The sequence below is a fragment of the Bombus huntii genome, chromosome 17 (assembly GCF_024542735.1).
Source record: "Bombus huntii isolate Logan2020A chromosome 17, iyBomHunt1.1, whole genome shotgun sequence".
In the NCBI taxonomy this organism is placed as follows: Eukaryota; Metazoa; Arthropoda; class Insecta; order Hymenoptera; family Apidae; genus Bombus; species Bombus huntii.
In genome coordinates, this window is record NC_066254.1 from 4,345,315 (window position 1) to 4,363,281 (window position 17,967).

General features: G+C 42.7%; 1 protein-coding gene across 12 annotated transcripts in view; it reads left to right on the forward strand.

Moving 5' to 3' along the window:
• The window catches only part of LOC126875225 (cyclic nucleotide-gated cation channel alpha-3-like), a 217,648-nt gene that overhangs the window by 48,143 nt on the left and 151,538 nt on the right, over positions 1-17,967 (forward strand). The window lies entirely within an intron of this gene.

Consider the following 17,967-nt stretch of genomic DNA (forward strand, 5'->3'; position numbering starts at 1 on the left):
CTGTGGAAAGAGCGGACAGACGGTCCTTTCCAATTTTTATCCAGACCGGGATTTCCATAAGCAAGTGGATCATATCGTATCAAATTCTTTTGACAATGTTGTGCTTCACAAGGAACGCTCGCGTTACAGGATGTTTTAAATCGCTTTTCTCGTTCTGTAGGATATAATCGTACCTTCGTATATCAAATTTATCCGACGGTCCTCGAAATATTTTCAAACCGATTCTCGCGTAGTTGTATGTAATTTACAGTCGATGACAAGTTATTATATATCATTGATGATATATCGAATTAGTTGCTTCTTATACAGCTTCTTCGTTCGTGCAGCAGTCGTTCTCAGGAAACACATACAAAGTTGTATATCGTATGAACTTCTTCTCGCGATGCTACTTCCTTCGTCACGTGTTTTATGCAACCAGTTCCCACGTTAATCTTTCATCGAGTAAACACGATTCCTAAGTACTTCGATTCCGTTCTTGAATCGACTGAAAGAAAAATTGAAGATCGTGTCAGTAGTTCCGATAACGTAAAATTTTTCTCCAACAAATATTTGTTCTCGTTCTATTTAATTTTTAATCGAACGTACATTTGTAATTTTAAAACACAGTGTTTCGATGGCGTATTTAAATTTCTCTCGGTAGCAATTAGCTTCTCAATTACCTGTTCAAATTTCACCGACTCGTGATACAGTTTTAAGTCTGGAATTTCTCCGCGGAACTGTATTTTATTTCGTCATAATTTTTCCTTTCGCATTTCCGAGTACCAATATTTAATAGACTTGTTCGTAGAACGACTAATGTATCGATTAATCGTAATTACTCGTTAACATCTATAACGTTTGTGCACATCCTCACTTTTAATTTTCTCCAAGACTTTGGTAAATAGTATTGGATTTTATCAGATAAATACGACGAACGTGAATGAAAGGCGCAAGATATGCAACTATGTAAAATAAATATTTACCGGCCTAAAGTCTTCTATAAATAAAATCAATCTCGTTACATCTTGATATCATGTAAAAATATACATTTGCATAAATATCTTCGCCGTTTATGAGCAAACTCTTGAATTACACACTTACAAATTTCTCCTTAATCTCGATAAATTTGTTTCACTCGCAACCGTATTAATAAACTTGCCATTAATGTGGTTTGTGATAATATTGTATCAGTCAGTGTAAACAAAATTTGATAATTCTCAATGTAATTTCCGCTGCAATATCTGATTTTATCGTACGTGTCAGCCACTCCACGTATGGCAATAATATCGATGTATACAAACGGTATAGAATAACAGAAGGGTCCATCGCTGTTAATAAATTGTGCATTAACGCTGTGAAAAGACATTTTGATAACATTGATAACATTGTACACGTATTTAACTTTAATTAACTATTATATTATATTAATGGGTCGAAAGTTTGATTAACTGCTTTAACGGTACCTGATTATCTACGCTTTCGTATTCTTTAACTTCGCTCTTAACTCACACTCTTAAACTATCGGGGGAAAAAATGAAGTTACGGTAAAGTTCAAAGCATCTCGGAGCTTCGGTCGAACGAGACTCGGATAACCAAGACACTCCGCTATACAAGGGAAAAAGCTAAACGATAGCGAGGAAACGTAGAATATTTGCATTTGTGAAACGGTTGTCACTCTTCCGTAACAAACAGTATTCTAAAATCGTGCAGCTATAGCTACGAGAAAGAACGAATTTGCTCCATTGCTCGCTAACAGTTAAATTTTCAAATACCTGGTCCCTTTGAACGCGTATCCAAGCTTGTGAAATAGATATATCCGCTTCTCGCTAAAAGGCAGTTCGCGATTCGCAAATTACTGGTCCGTAAGTTTCCAGAAATTTTTCTGCCTCTGCGTTTCCATAGAGAAACTTTCTTGTTGAACAATTCCCGTGAAAAAAGGTATGCGCCATCGTACGGTTGCACGTGCATGTCGCACATGCTCGTGACTTTCTCTGTACCGCGTTACGCGTAACGGTATAAAAGGTAGGGGTTTATTTCGATTCCCTGTCCCGTAGATTTCCATTTTTTCTGACGAATAATTCATGCAGCAGAGCCATCCTTGCCAACGATACTCTCAGTTCTTTTAATCCCCGACAAGTGCTTTATTGCGATCTTCTACACTGGATACGAATAGTATTTCTTAATTTTATTATTATTATTTATCGCTGTACATTACTTCAGTCGTTTAATTATTCCTTTTACGATACATGCTCGTTAATTAGGTATATTAGGTGTACTAGTTTCATATCATTCGGTAATACGTACGTACATAGTGTCGTGCATAGTACAGGAATAATTTGCGGGACAATTATGTAATTTAAGTAATTAATCGAACATACGGTACATCGTTTCTTTATGTTACGACATTCTGCACGGAAAATATTGGGTCAACGGAAACATTTGCCTCTCCCTATTATGCAAAGAAATTTTATTTGTTCGTAACGATAAACCATAGTACCGGTAACTAATTCATTCAAAAAATTCACTAAAAAAACCGAGGTAAAAGTTAACGATACCTGGAAATATATACTCGTCTCTCCGATAAAACGAAACGTTCTTTAAGCAATATATTGGAAGGGGTAAACATCGTGAAATTCTCATTTAGAAAGGTTCACGACCGAAATTGGAAACTTTTGAAGCGCCTCTTTTGGGCGGTTCTCGACCACTTCTATTACATCTCCGTTACAAAGGATGGCTAAAGTATGCAAGTGGGAAGTAGATGTGTTCAGTTAGGACGTGTCCGTCGGTCGAAGAATCTCGAGGAACGTGGCGATAACACTTCCGCAGAGTTCGCTGCCGTACTTGTGAGACTTTTAAAGGCTGACACTTTGAAGAGTGAGCAAGAAAGTTCGTACAGGTACCTAAGTGTTCTGTCGGAAGACACTCTGTACGAAGACATCCTCGGTGCAGTGGATGTGCATGTTGGAGAGAGAAACTCGATTTCCGAACAGATAGCTTCATTTAAGATATAAGTACCTTATCTAAGTTTTCGAGAAATCTATTTTTATCCGCACGTAACGACAGTCTTCTATTTGCGCGGATATTAATTTAATAAGATCGTGTACCAATTTGATGAAACTGTATGTTGTATATTATATTTACATCCGTCTCATAATTTATTTGTACGTTCTAACGCACGTCAGGCGCATAAACATCCGCGTTTTACGTGCGGTAATTTTTCACGTCGCTGTGTTTCATTTTCCCTTGCAAAAGCCTCCACTCGTCGAAACGTTTAACTGTGACGCTTAGTTCCTAATAAGCTTAAAACAGGACGCTTAAGAAGAGTCAGCATTTTGGCGAGGAAGTTTGAGCTAACGGCACCTAGCGTCCTATGAGCACACAGAAGTCCTGACTTTGCTAAGTATCCTGGATCCCTGTACGCCTGGACACACTCAGGCGAAAGCTGTCTTGGCTGGCTAAAACGTTTTCGTGCACGAGCCTGGAAGAACTCTGACCAAGTTTTCGGATTAAGCTTAGAAAGCACAAGGAAAACTCGGCGCATTGTGCCACTAGAAGCGAATCTCCGTTACGTAGTCAGATAACCATAGTGTCTAGTCTTACCAAAAGTGGTATTTCCTTCTTTTCCATCTCTTCCATACTCTAATTTAGTATCTTTAGTTGAGACGTTAGCTGTAGGATCGCTTCAAACGTCACAGAGATATATCTACTCACTTCCCTTAATTTATTCTCCATCTTTCCCTGCCAATCGACTACCCTCCCCTCGTTGCTTCCACGCAATACTCCATCCGTAGTACAATTTTCATTTTCTACCGTTATTTCTCCTTAATTTTTCCCTCGTAACTGTTCTCTAACTCGTGCTTTAACGTACGCCTGCCACTGTTACGTAACGCTCACCTGCGTACACAATCCTCCGACCAATACCTGTTAAGACTCACTAAATTGCCACATCTTGTTCTAGCAATTATCTTGTCACTTTCCTCTCCCTTGCTTGCCTCGAGCCGCGTATTCCACCAAACTGCCCTCGCCCTTCGCTCTCACAGTCTCTTCTTCCCAGTAAAATATCGAAGAGGTGTAATTCTTTCTACCAACGTCCTGCTAATATCCATTCCTCTCCATAAACTCGAATCTATCTTCACGGATACTCCATTTTTTCCTCCTTTATTGCGCCTTATTATTCCTCTTTTGTGCGCAGCCTTTTGTCTTTTAATATTAAAAGGAAGAAAAACGTCGAATGCGTAGCTGGCAAAGATCTCTATAGGAGATTTAATTTTTACGGCAGCAGCGCCTGCTTATGTCCAGGCATTTAGCGCGAGACCAGTGCATTCACGAGCAGCTATCAGCGAAGGAAGCTGCAGTTTGCGTTGCTGAGTGTGCACGTATACATAATAAAAGCGCGGTAATGCCCCTGGCGAGGGTCTCGCTAACACGTGCGATAAGAGGACGGCACTTTTCTCCGCAATTCGCCGCTAGATGCTATCCGCCAATTATTCGACTTGATTTATCCGCTATCGCGATATTCTAGGCCAGCGGTTTCACGCTGAACGCGGTACATCACCAGGCACCGTAGCCGCGGGTACATAAGGAGTTTTTGGCTCGTCGAAGGCTATCTTGTTTGTTCGGTTGTACGCTAGCGGGATAGGTATTTCTCCTGCCGTCGTTTAGTTTTTACGGACACACCGGAGGATCTTTGCTGCCGTGTTCTAACGTAGCGGCCGGAATTTTTTTGTAGACAGAAGATTGCGAAGGTTGGTAATAACCATCATCATCGTTAGAGAACGGTAACGACTGGAAAGTACCGAATGTACTTTTAACGAATACCAAACGTACACCTTATTGTGTAGGAGTAAGAAGTAGAACCGACACGATAAAATTATTTGGCAACAGAGGAAGACGGAGCGAATGGATTATTATAGCATTCATTATATCAATATCAATCGATCGAAGCATTAAAATCCTCCCAATTATTCACTCGCAAGATTCTCTCTTCTTTTTTAACCATCTGACAATTTACAGTTCGTCCGATACACAAACGTTAGGTAAATTTTTTATATACTCTCCCATTGGATAGTGTTTGAATTCAGGCAAGCTAATCTGTTTTTAAGACGTTGAATCGCTAGCATGCGTGTCGCGTAACTTGCTCGAGATACTTGTTCCAAACAGGCTACAGTACATAACTCGTATGCATAATTAATAATTTGCACGTTTGGATACTTCCTAAAGGACGAAACTCGTTTGGCAAATGTCCTATATCGAATAAATGAATTAGGATACAGCAATAAAGCTATCGCGTAACTTGAAATGTTCAGGTTTCACAATTCACGTTCTTAACGGCTTACCCGCTGAATTATAAAGCATATTTGTCTTATTATTTATGCAACGGATCGCGTACATAGCTTGGGCACAGGTCGACGTTGACGTAATTGATAAATCATCGATGAATCCACTCCCGGACGTTGCTCGGCAATGCGCAAGTATCCTGTCCATCTTAATAGCCTACGAGACTGCCAGGATGGTAATTAGGCCGCTAGGGAATTAGGTCTAAGAACCAGCAGACATTGCGACTCTTGATTGCGCGTCGCATCGGGAATTCATTAGATACGTGTCAATTGTTATTAACATTTTAACATACTGCCACTGCTACTGTCATGGGAATGGTAATCTGCTGGAATCGAATTTATTTCAGCTCGATGGCTCAGGAGGAAATTGGACTTGCGTCCAAGACTGCACGTGGCAATCAAAGATGTATAAAAGGCGATTTCTATCCATTTTACGTCTTTCTAAACAATTACCTTCACAAAAATACGGATTTGTACAAGCATCCACGGTTTATGGATATTTTTACGGCCTTAGGATACTCGCGTACATTAAATCTCGCGTGCATTTGTTTCGAACCACTCTGTCCCTCACAGCGGCAGAATTTTGAAGAATTTGGAAATTGCTCGCTCGAGGGGTTGCAAGAGAACTTGGTAGAGCCAGGCGTCATTGTTTCTTAATTACCAACAACAAGTCGAATAAGTTCGTTGTGTAAACGCGGTTGAATGGAAGCGTGACGTTTGGCCGTGCTGGCAAAACCCGGACGTGAAATTTTAAGGGAGTAATTAAACGAAGGTACGCTTGCAGGCATTGCTGCAAAGTTGCCAAATAATTTGCAAATTCGCGCGTTAGCACTCTCGCCGGCGGCCAAAATGGAAAACCGTGGCAAACTTGCCGCCATTTCTGTTCCACCGACTATGCTCACCGGTGTGTCCCTGTACTGTTCCTCTTACTGTTGTTACTCGAAACGAATTACGTATTTTTCTTCAGCATCGATATCTTTCAATCTCGCCAAGTTTGCGATACGAGATGAACTGGCTATCGATTGACGTTTCTCGAAAAATGTTTGACATAGAATTTATCGTATTCGATGGGCCTGATCATTTTTTGATACTAACCCGTTTATACCGAAAAAACCATTAGTTTAGCAGATATTTTAACTTTTATCCGTGGAATTTGCCCTTGTCTAACGTTTCAACTAACGGCTGTCGAAGAAAAGCGCTGTCTTTTTTATCGGAGGAGAATGAAAGTTGATAAAGAATCTTCAATTTTCAATAAATTTTCAATTAATACGAAGTTGGTTAGAAGAGCGTTAAAGAGCCGCGAAATATCGTGGCAACCGCACGTCTATTATCCTCTCATAATACTAAATACGCAAGATTAATTTTGCGCGCAGTAGCGTAGATTAACGTAATCTATTCACCAAGTTTATACGTGCAATTTACATACTGATACAACCGATTCTGCAAGTGAGTAATTAGATAGATTGCTTACGATGTTTATGCACCGCAAAAGTAATTTACATGTAATATAATTACGAAGATAACAGCGGGTAACGTTGTTAACAATTTGCTACGAGCTGCGCAGCTCTAGCGGCACCATACGCAATTGGTGGCAATGGTTAATGAGACGCGTAATCGCAAGAATTATCAAATTTTCTTTCTTCGCTCGTCTTAAAGTTGTAATTTTCTCTGTCACACGTGCATCTTGCAAGTTATCGATATATCGCGAATATTCGCGAACAAATTCCTATTTTCACCAATATAATTTAAAAAGGACGGAATAGAATAAAAAAAGGACTTAAAACAGCACGAAGAACCGCATGGAATGTGTCTCTTGTGGGTCTTGTATACTTTGACAAGTCTCGAAAAGCTAGGGTTTAGAGCGTAGTCGATATTTGACAAACATTTTCGATGATTGATCCAGACGATATCATTGACGTAAAATATTAGAGAAGATCTACGAGATTCGAGATATCAGAAATGCATTTACGCGAATGACTTGCAAGACTCGCAGGATCTACAAGACTTTCAAGACTTTCGAAAGTTTCAGGCTATCGAGTCTTACAAAAGACTTTCAGCAGTTTCGGGGCATCGAGTTTGCAAAACATTGGAGACTTTCAGTTTAAGGTGGCAAGTCTTGCGAGACTTTCGAGACTTTTCGAATTTCCAAAACCTTCAGGTGTTTATCGCGTTCCAAGTGATCGGAATTCCGACAATTTCGAGAAGCGTGGAATCGTTTCGAAACTGAGAATCGAATGCGCCCAACACTGTTCGTAGTTCTCAAATGGCTCGTCTTTTTCAACATTTACGCGTGGAACAAGGAGATACGGCGCGAAATGTGCAGGCAAACGATACGAGTCAGATAGCGTGTAATGGACGCTCAGGCTGCTAATGATCTTGTCACCGAATCATCCAGGCCCCCGTTGCTATTAACGATACACGAAGAGATGAGAAATCGTGGACGTTAATGCGATTTTGCGACAGACGCGCATTAATTCTGCACAACAGCTACGCGCGTCCACGTCCACGTCCGCGTCCGCGTGCGCGTCCGCGTCTGTGCTCGATCGAAGCGATCCGCGGACGCAAACCGGACCAATTGAAATCGACAATCGGATAATCTGGCCTCGTTCATTCTCCATCCGTTTCTTGATGATTTTTTCGCGCGTTCGTTGCGCGCCCTGGATTTGCTATTCGGTCAATTCCAGTTGCGCTTGTTTCGATCGATTCCGAATTGAATCAGCGTGGCCCGCGTCGAATAGAGTGGAATCTACAGACGAAAATGAAATTGCGATTGTTTGCGATTTATCCATCCCATATTCTAATATGTCGTCGTAGTACCGTTGACGCTCTTTTCATAAATAGTTACTAAAAATACTATCAGCTGATTATTAATTGTTTGACAAAGTGCGACAAACGATTTGAAAATATCGAGATAAAGTTTCTGAAAGTCTCCGAACACCCGCCACCCGCAAGAACATTATTACTGCCATATTCTCTATTATATCTCGTATATATCGTACGATGTTCGCAAATAAAATTTTCCCGTATCTGCGAAAAGAAGAGAGATATCGAAGCTGATGAAAATTATTGCCGCTGTACACGTTATTGTACTGCGTATAAATTTATCCGGCTGCGTGCGTATCTATAAAACACTTTTAATGGGATTGATAAAACATAATCGTATATCAGGAAAATTGTAAGCAATCACCTTGATATTCTGCGATATTCCATTTCCCGTGTAATCCGAAAGTGACATTTATCCATACAAATTCCATCGTCATTGAACTCGAAATTTGACAGTATTTCTGCATGCATAAGCGACGTCCATTAGTCTTGCCTCTCGTCATGCATGTATTTGATTAAACTTTTATTCATTTATCCAGCGAACATTTCCGCTAAATTCCACGTTGCTTTTTATTATCGAGATGTTGTCTCGTGTGTATCAACGAATCGATTAATCGTTCGACCTGTTCGGACATTCATTAGCTCGCCTAACTCGAAAATATGATTTTCGGAAGAATGTACTGTACAGAGTGAACCAGTGTAAAGTGTTAACAATCTGTTTTCAACGAAACTGTCGTGGATATCGACTTGAAATTTGCACGCGTTAAATAGTTCAAAGTGGCTGACGATTCAGAGTACAGAAAGTTGTGGCGGTGAGTTTCCTAGGCGCGCAAAGGCTGCAATTCCCCGATTTCTTTTTCATGTAAACGCATCAGGTTGTCCCGAAAGGTACCTACAACAAAATTCCTGCAGACGTGGATTCATCAGCGCTTTTTTTAATCCTTCTTTTTCTATATTCTTTCGACGTTGGCGGTTCGGTCAAAATACTACGACAGGAATAATAAAGACAGATCGGAGCACTCGAAACGGGTCGGTCTTCGTTTTTTGATTTTATTAAGTGCGTCTCTACTCGCACAAACGAACACTTAGCGCGTCTAGTTTTACTCGTGTCCGGCGATTCCGATCCAATCAAACTCGAGCGAAATTCGACGAAATGAAATATTAGTTGGCGTTCCTACTCGATAACAACCGACACACACGGAAAATTTTAACTAGACAGAAATTGGAATCGGACGCGAACCAACTGCACCAACGACGCGTATTTCGACGTGTGGACGCTTGTTTCTTGCGCGTATAAAAAACAAAAAAAAAAAAAAAATGTTGACGACGAGCGAAATAGAATAAAAAGATACCATTGCACCACGCTACTCTTCGCCGTACGAATTTGCATAAATATCCGCGCTGTTCGCGTTATAAAGGACCTCTGGTTGGCAATTTTCGAAAGGACGAGCCGCTCATTCTCTCTCCATTTCCCTTCTTCTATAGTCTGGTCGTTCTAAAATAGCTTTCTCGCCGCGGCTGCTATTGATATCACGCTAGTGTCATGTTAGATAGAAGGAGATCAATACTTTCGTACTCCGAACGCCTTCAGGAGTTGAAGGCGACCGTGAAGATTCCTTTGTAATAACCGCACAGCCTTTAACGAACGGCGATGTGCGTTATCATCAAGCTCTACTTCCTCCGCTTTCCTCATGCAGGACTGATTGACTTCCTATAGGATCGACGCTGTTTGCAATTGAGGCAATTGAGGCAATTAGAGGCGACGCGACCTAACCGCTGTCAGATATTGTTCCATCTGACTCATCCGTTACGACACGAACGTTGGTATCGCACCGAGAAATTTCTAATCGAAGGAAATTAATGGCCCGCTGTATCCGAAATATCCGCGAAATTTACGCTCGCGGATATTTCGTTTCGTCCGACTCTTTTTCCCTTCTTATCTACCTCTTCTCTTGGTTCGTTCGCTACTACGATGCCGACTAATTGTCAATTGTCAAACTGAGGAAAATTGTAGTAATTGAGATTGACCGACTGTCTTATTTGTCTTCTTATCTTGTAGTTTCTATAGATCTTTTTAACAAAGCTCCCACTTTTATGGGCAGAAAATCTTGACAAAGTTTGGCTGTTAAAGCCTGAACCATTCATCCTTCTCGCGGAGAACACGATCGAGAGGTTACATTTTGCTGGAATTCTCACTGTGACAACTGGCTCGAACGCTAAATCGCTTGGTTCCGTGACGGTGTAGTCGCTGGTTACATTGACGTTTTTCGTCTCACCTTCGTTATGCGGCTGGCCCGTAACTTTAGCGGCGAAAATAAAACCACGACGCGATCCATTCGCTTGTCGATTGCACTCTGGTACGACAAGTACCACGAACAAAACCGCTAGATTCTTCATAAATTGTACTGGCTTCGCGCCACGTGGTAGTCGATAAAATCCGCCCTACATGAATTTAGTGTGTTGCCTTGATTTGTTCGGTTTCGTACATGGAAAACCGCGCATTATATCGGCTCGCCGCTATCGTATCTCGCATCCAAAACGATCAATGTGCTACGTTTTCACAGAAGGGAACTGCCCCTAACAAAGTTATCCATTTATCGTGTTGACGTGTTCCTCTTAACGTAAGATCTTCTCCGTTTCTGTCGCTTCTCTGGCCGGCATCGTGCACCAGCCAGTTAGCCGTGTCCGACGACTATACTCGTCATCGCTTGTCTCTTGCCGCACGTTTTAAGCACGCTACAGTTTCTCGATGCAACAGCGAGGTGGCAAAAGACGGCGATTATGAAACGTGCGAGATCGGCTTGAGCCGTTCGCCACGAGGAATCTCGTGGTAACTGGCGCGAGGCCAATGTTCTTTCGCGGTTCGGTCACGTTCGAATTTGAAATCGTTACAAAGCGAACCGCGCAGATTCATAAATCTATTTGCTATCCCCGTTGAGAGAGCCGGAGACGGAGCCGCCAGTGTTTTAGCGTGGTTTCGACACGACGGTTTCTCTTCGTTAATTTCGCTAGCGCAAACAATCGTCGATGAAGAATACAGTTGCCGCTGTAGCTACATCGTCTGTGAGATTTCACGGTGCCTAGGTTGGCACTGTCGAGTTGTCAACGAGTTATTCACTCGCTCCGTCAGCATGATTTTCGTCCGCTTGCCTGACTCGCTGTTTACGCTTGCTCCATTTGTATCGTAACGTAGTCGTTTCAAGCATAGCCGGCATTGTCGCGACAACGTTTCCTCTCAACCGGAATTTAGACCGCGTGCCGTCACTCCGTCCTTTTAAATCGCTGTTACGCAAATTTTTATCCGCCCCGAGCTCCAACACAAAAGTAGAATTAAAGATATTTAACGTTAAACAAGCCAGGAAAATTCTCACTCGATGTTGTAGAACTACGCAAACTCCAACGTACCGGAAATAGGCGAAGGATATGGACGATTTTATCGTCTTGTTACACCAAATTCGGCGGAGTCTTGAGCATCGTTAAACAGAGCTGTGTTAAAGAATAGAATAGCGAGAGTCGTCGAAACAGACGATGAATTTGAATGAACAGCGTTGCTATTTTCAGCGATGCCAAAAGCGCGATAAAAATCGTAATCGGAGAGAAATTATACAGCGTTTTTTTTTTTTTTATTGTCAAGTGGCTTTTTTCATTGGTTCACTCGTCGATACGCGACGCCCTCGTGGATTTCAATCAGACTGTTTTTGATCATTTCGTTGGAAACGAAGTTTGATCTTGCGTGGTATTTTAATTTTTTCAAGGTCATTGAGATTCGATCGTTCCTAATATTTCTCGCGCCACAGCAAGCTGATTAAAAACAGATCTCGTCAAAGTCCAGGAGCGCGCCGCGCATCGACAAATTCACCTTTTCGTTCGGATTTAACAAAAATCAGTCGAGTTTAATACCGCGATATCGCATGGACGTTTCGTTGTTTTATTTTGTCACGTTCTTAATACCACGAACTTAGGACCGCGATGTCTGATACATCGTCGCGATTTTATTTCGGCGACAGAGACCACTGTTGTGAGCTTTTCAGATAGCTCGGCCGCGTACTTCTTGCTTTCCGGTAACAGATGTAGCATCTCGAACTTACAAGAATATCAAACACCGGGTGACAAAGTTGCGCGAGTTAATTCTCCCGGAATAGAGCGCACGCAACGGCCCTCGATTGTATATTATTCCCGCTGTCTGATACGGCCCTGATTTATGCAGGTCGTACACGAAATTGGGGAAATGGTCCGTGTCACGCGTACGCTCACAGTTGGCCAAGAAAGTCCAGGATAGGAAAGATTAAACTTTGGTGTTACGTAAGTGGCAAGAACCACAGGCATTTCTGAAGTTGCCGCATATGAATCGTGTAACTTTGAAACTGGAAATTTCGCGTCTTAGGAATTGCTCGACCCGGCTAATTTTCCAACAGATCCCCGACGAAATCGCAGGTGCTGTAAAATCAGCGCGCAACTCGAACCAACAACGCGGTCGAGAGGCGCGCTTGCCACGAGACGCATAAAGCTCCATTCACACCGCGGCGATCGCGGTACGTCGAATCAGGGAACAGTCAGCAGATTTTCGCTCGACCCGACTCGACTCGACTCGACTCGACTCGACTCGACCGATGACTCGTCAACGGAGAGCGGTCGTTCTCGTTGGACTACGCCAGTGGGAATCGAGCTTTACGATCGCCCACGTACCGATCCACGTACCGGTGGCAAACGCGAACGATTCGAGTCCAGGAAGCTGCCGAGCGAATATGTAAATCGCGTTCTCCGCAGCTACACACCGACGGAGGGACGTTTTACAAGGATTTTGGGTGCAGTTTGGAGCTCGGATAGCGTCCCGACGAGACACAGCTCGTTCTTCGATAAAGAGACACGCGTTCAGCCGCCACAAAAGCCCGAGTTAATAGCCCGCGTTTCACGAGCTTTATTTGGCTTACGCTTTCAATGGACCAGCCGTATTGTCGCCGATCAGCCCTGAAAGCTACCTCGCGCGGTTAATCAATCCGTTAAAGCGAAATGTTCTTCGTAAACGAGGAAGAGTTTGATACGCGGAACACTCGGATGGATTACGCGTTATAACTGCAGATGGATAATGACAATTGTCTGAGTCGAAGTTACAGGTACAATTAGTAGCATTCGTGGGATAGATATGACAGATCTTAGGATAATGGTTCGCAGACGAGCGCTTTATAATTGCCGACTGACCTACTTTGCCTAATTTTCGCGTTGATCGCGCGGCGATTCTCATTCGCGATCGTAAGACACGTTCATCTGCAGATTGTTTCAGACCACGACTCGTGCACTTTACGTAGAAAATATGCCGCGACTTCACCTTCTTTTGAAAAGCCTTCGAAATTCGAAAGCAGATTCGATAATCGGCTGGAGATTGTTCTACGAGCGGGCAAGGAAATGGAAAGCGTAGGATAAAAGTCAATAATTTTTGGCCCCCTCTGGGCTGGATATATTGAAACTCCAGGGCAAATGTTTACTCGGTTATTTCGATTAAAGCTCATCATAGAACTGGAAAAAGGAGAACGAAAGACTCAGGTCGTTTAGTCCAACTTTAAGAAAGTAATTCTGGCTTAAAGCGTGTGCCGATATTAACCTGCCACGCTGCATATTTCCTGCTGTTCTTCTAAAGATCGTTGAATGGAAGTCGCGTCGTTCCATTGGCCAACGCGATAGCCGTCGATTCTCAGAGATTTGTAAGGATATCGGGTGAAATCTCGTTCGACCGGCTGGTCGGATCAAACGAGACGCGGACATTGTGGATTAAGCGCTCGGAAACTAAAGAGTTTTTGATCCGCTTGATCCGCGGCATCACGGGAAGACCGGCGCGGAACGAAGCGCCGCTTCGTAAAGAAAACGGGAAAGTTGTGTAATCCAGTTGCACTTGCCGTGAGATGTTGCGAGCAGCTCGACAAAAGAGCTTCTTTGGAAATTGTTGGAACAGGCATCCAACAAAATCAGTCTGATCGCGTATTAAATCGTAGAAGAAACGAGAGGCAAATGGTTGAACGCGATCTTGCCAATATCAGATTTATATTTTCACTTGCGTATTCTTATCGATTGCTTCTATTATATAGATGCATTTATTTGATATATTTACATACATGTTTATAATAATTTAAGAAATAGACAAATAATTCACCTTTTCTGTCTTTATCGCGCATAAATATATTTTATTTCGTAGTACGTCATCGTCCTATCTTCGTACGTGTTATCTTGCTCGTCGTTAACTCGTATATTTCTGCGATCGATCTTCGAGTATTCTCATCGTGTATCATCTTATTCGTCGTCCTCTGACCACCTTTATATGTATCATACTATTGCCGTGGTCAGGTGGATTTATGCCGCCTAAGTTTCAGCAATTCGATACATTGAAATTAATAGCACCTTATATATTTGCCAGGCAAAATGCCATCGAATAAATTAGCTCTCTGCACCAGCCGAAGCAAATTCATCAGTAACCAGCAAATTAACACTGCTGCGAAATACATTCGGCAATCTCGCGTATTTATTCGAACAGTGACTTTATATTCTTTCCTGACGCCAATTTATTACCAAAATTTCTATCGTTTTCTACGAGAAAGCCAAGAATCGATGCCCAGAGATTTAAATAAAAGCTCGATTGTACGTCTCATACTACGATATCATACGATATATTATACAGAAGCGTCTATAGATTTCATAGTTCAACTAAAACGGTAGCAAACAACCGATCCATCAGAATTTGAATTCGTATTACAAACACAATGTCCATGCTGAAATACGTAGGCACATATCTCGCACACCGTATATGGTTCTACTACGTTTAAAAACGTGTCAGCTTTCTAATCTTGAATATTTCGTACTAGAATATTTCAAACTAGTCGTCGTGCGAAGAGTAAGAAAAGGAAATAAAAAATGACAGGATATATTCCTCTTTTGTCTGCTCGACGATATTAGAAACCTGTTGTTAACATTTCTTGCTCCACCCTCTGCTGTAATATCGCACGACGTTCAACACACACTAGAAAGAATATTAAAATGTAAAACGATTATTCTCCGGATGCCGAACGAAAACACCAACTTGACGTTACCAAGAATACGGAAATAGATAAATTCGTCGAACTCGGTTTCCCTTTTTCATTCTCCATTTATTTATTTCTCTATCTTAAACGAAATCGCCGAAGCTCGACGTTGCGAACGAAACAGTTCCGTAACATATTCCTCACCCGTAGATTCTTAACACGCATTCAAAGGCACACAGCTCGAGCACATGGATCGCTATCGACAGTGACAAGCGGTCGTTTGAACGCGAGCACACGACACGCGCAACTCTTCTCGAAAGTTTCGCATCGGGACACGGAAAACTTTATTCAGCAGCGGCCAAGTATCGGCGAAACCGATTTGCACGCGCGTAAGCTTACCACCAACGTGGTGGTGGTGATGGTTTGCACGGACTATACATAGATGGGAGATATTTTAGCTTTATATAGGCTTCACTTAGCGATCTCGCAGAAATTGCTCAAAGCTCTCGTCGTCAAATAGACACCTGCTGCGTGTCAATTCGATTTAACGTTAACGAAGTGATGCCACGGGGCTGCATTAACACGGCGTCGAAGCGAGACGCGAACGAGCCAAGCCCTGTCGAACAGGAGGGCGTCTCGAGGATAGAAAATATGTAACGGCGACGTTTTAAGAAGAGAACAGATGGGCTCTGTCGGAAACTGTTTCCGAAAGAGCGTTAAAGCCAGATTTACCGCCGCCCCGTAGCGAACCTCGTTCCACACGCTTTTTATGGAGTCTCGCTTCGCCCTCCAAACAGAAATCTCCTCGGCGATTATCGCATGAAAAATGTACCAGTTATTAGCCGTACGCGCGAGTAACGAAACTTCTTTCTAAGCGTTAAAAAGTTGCCAATAAGGCGAGAATTCAGCGCAAACGCAAGAACAGCTTGCACAGCAGTCGCAGGTAACGCAGCGAATCGTTTGGAATCGCCTGCTCGAGATGGGCAAGCTTCGGAACGGAGGAAGGTGGGTGTCCTGCGAAATCGCCGCGCGATAACGTGAAACCGCGCGTTGCTTCTGATACGAAAGACGTCGCAATGGGTCCCAGATGGGAAATTATGCATATTCAGTCGACGTTGCTCCGTCAGACTGTTACCGCTATCGAGATATAAACCGCCAATTACCGGAAGGACCGTAGAGGCGAATATAACGTCGCAGTTGGATTTTTGACTCTGTTTTGCAGCGTTTTACCGTGGTCCGTCCGTTCGACAGCGTTTCAGCCTAACCGGGTGAATTTTACGGAGAAAGTGTATAACGAAACGAGTCGAATGGCAATATACTTAGCATAATGACGTAGAAGGTGAATTGTGAGCTAAATGTTAATATACATGTTAAAATTTGAATATCCTTTGGCGTACAGCGTTGGGAGGAGGTTGATTTTTCGTAGAAAGGCGGAAAACATTTTTTTCCGACGAGATTCGCAATCTCAATTTCTGAAGTGGGGTACCCGCTGAGCGTAATTTATTTTCGAGCACTTGAACAAAATCGGCCGTAAAGCTCGGACTTTTATTAAAAGCAATCAGGCTAAAAGCAATCGACTTGAGTTAGTCGGACAAATGTCCACGGCACTCGGGTTTCAATCGCTTTAGCGAATAATTAAATCCGATAGCACGAGAATTGTTAACGAACCGATGAATCTGAAATCTATCGAGCAACGTCATAATAACATGTGCACACGATGAAACGTAAAACTCGATTCGTATCTCTGCGTACTATTAAGCAGAGTGTGGCAAGAAATGTAAATTTCTTTTTTCAAACGCGCCAGTTATTTGAAACGCTGAATTATCTGCTCACATTCGACGTGTATCACAATATTTTTCCACATTTTCCATCGATGAACGAGCCTAACGCTTTAACGCGATGGTTTCCCTGCTGCTGCTTTATCATCGAATCTTGCCAATACCTCGCGAATCGAAAATCTATCTACGACCGGATCCGATACACGACGAAATTAACAGATACGACGACATACCGTACATTAATAAATAATAGACAAATAATAAAAAAGGAACTTGAAAAAAATTAAACGTAACGCTACGTTATACCAAATCAAGACATATTAAAAAGACATCGGAGGAAGAGAACACATCTTCGATACGGTACGTCGCTTAATCTCTCGAGGAAGATTAATGGACCAGCCTAATCCTTTAACGCGGCCACGGTGTTACTCATTGGCCGGTCGTTTCGCCGTGGTAATGTAATCGCGGATCAAGCAGCTCTTTCTTCGTACGGATCCCCCGGCGAAAGGAACTCGAGCCTGGAGGATAGGAAACTAGCATAAAGGGCTCCGTAGCGCGATTAAACGCTTCCTATGAAATGTTAAACGGCTGGTCGCGCGTTCAATGGGATTGCGCGATCGTGTGCACGCGTGATTAACGCGAGCTTGCAACTTGCCTTAATCACCCGACCGATCGTCCGTAATTCTCCTATCCTTGTCCCGCTATCCACGATCGAGCGAGATGCTCGCTGATCGATTAACATCTCTATGGAAAACTTGGATTCCGCGTTGCTTTGTTTTGCCCTGCCTTTGTTCCGTTCGATCTCTGTCCGCGGGTATCGCGGCGATGACGAACCAACGACAGGGAAAATGATTGTTTCATGAAATAAACGCGCTTGATGAGGCTGCGAGCTTGAAACGGTTTTTGAGAATTTCATTTCTATAGATGTTTGCGTAACTTTGGGAAGAAAGGAAATCACGGCGATTGCGACTTCCGCGAGAAATGTTTGCCGAGGGGTGCAGAAATTTCGGCTCCGAGAGATTCCAGCGTGCCACCTCCTCCAAG